Genomic DNA, 1,815 nt, shown 5'->3' with positions numbered 1-1,815 from the left:
ACTTTGCTTTTTCGGTTTTGTTCTTCCATGTCCTGTCCCTCCCCACCATGCCCACCCTGCCTGTCTCCCCCTGCTCCCTGCGTCCAGGCCCTCTCCGGCACGGCCGCTGCAACAGAGCCCCCGGCCGGGCTGGATCCAGGGCCCAGGAGAGCAGGGAACGGCGCTTTGTGTGTCCCCATGGTTGTGCTGTGTCCTTGCCAAGCAATGGGCGGGCGGCTTGGCTGTCTTGGGCTTTCCCAGCTCTGATTCCTCCCTCCTTTCCCCTGTCCCGTCGCATCCCTGGCCTCCACTCTGCCCCGTTGCATCCCACGCTGGTGCTGCATGGTGCTGCTCGCTTGGCTGGCAGGGACCTCGTCCTGCTGCTGCCCAAGCATCTCATGTTCCTGCATCCTGAGCATCCCATGCTCCTGAAGCTTGAGCATCCTGTGCTCCATGCTCCTGCATTGTGAGCATGCCAGGCTCTTGCATCCTGAATGTCTCATGCTCCTGCATCCTGAGCATCCTGTGCTTCTCCTGCCCACGTTCCTGCATCCTGAGCATCCCATGCTCCTGCATCCTGAGCATCCTGAGCATCCTGCATCATGAGCATCCCACACTCCTGTTGCTCGAGCATCCCGTGTTCCCGCTACCCAAGCATCCCATGCTCCTGCACCTGGAGCTCCCTCCAGGCACAGCCTTTGCTGACACCGTCTTTGCTCCCCGCTCCTTGCAAAGCAGCCAAGGGCCCCCCAGCAGCTCCAGCTCGGCCCCAGCAGCGCCCCAGTGTCCCCCTCCTCGGCAGGCGCACCAGGGCCAGCGCGCACAAGCTCCGCGTGGCTCCCTTGGCTTTGCCAGCCGCTCCGGAGCTGCTGGGCTCATCCCAGCCGTGCCCGGGCCCTCTGCTCGGGAATCCTCCGGGATTCCACTCCCGGCCGCCCTGCTCGCCCAGCCTGCACCCCCCAACCCCTCCATCCCCCCAACCTTCACCCCCAGGTTTGCTGGCCAAGAAATGTCTGTTGTTTCAGCAGCGCGCGTGGGACACGGGAGCCGAAAACACGCCCAGGAAAACGAAAATAGAGAAAAAAAAGAGAAAGAATAATAAAAAATAATTAATAATAATAATAAAAAAAGAGCTCTCGGTGTCCCTGGCAGTGCTGCCTGAAATCTGGCTATTTTTAGTGACATCTTGTACATATGACTGTAAAATGGTAAACCGTGTGTATTATATATTGCCTCATTATATAGTGTATATATATGTATACATATACATATATATAATATATATGAAGACTGTAAATGTTAAGACTAGTGTTCTTATTAGTATATTGCTTCACACTGAAGATTGTGTGTAACAAGCTGTTTCTAAAAGATGTTTATTTTCCTTAAGAGTAAAAAACAGGTCATTGCATTCAGAGCGTCAATAAAGATACAACGATTGTTTTGGAAGTACGTGGCGGCCCCGACACGTGTTTGTGCTGCGGGCGCCGGGCGTCTGGGCAATGGGGAACCCTCGTCCCGTGTTCCCCCCTTCCCATCCCGGGGATCCCTGCCCTGGACGTCACTACATGAGGAATGGCAGGATCCCGAATCAGGGATGCCCCGTTGGGCACTCGCAGCAGGGCTGGGGGGTCCCCGTGTGCCCTGGAGCTCTGTGCCCATCCCCAGGTCCATCCCAGCCCCGCACTCCAGCACACACCGGTATAAATAATTGGCTTTAATTATCTGTACAAAACTCTCCAACTACGAAAATACCGTTTAAAAAGGCAAGGTGGGGGGGGTGCGGGGCTATGTACAAGGGGGACATGCAGCTGCGGGGCACGGCCCCCCCGCGCCACC

Source organism: Nothoprocta perdicaria, unplaced genomic scaffold (assembly GCF_003342845.1).
Source record: "Nothoprocta perdicaria isolate Ctin4 unplaced genomic scaffold, notPer1 scaffold_12, whole genome shotgun sequence".
NCBI classification, from domain to species: domain Eukaryota; kingdom Metazoa; phylum Chordata; class Aves; order Tinamiformes; family Tinamidae; genus Nothoprocta; species Nothoprocta perdicaria.
Note: the sequence above shows the minus strand (reverse complement) of the source record.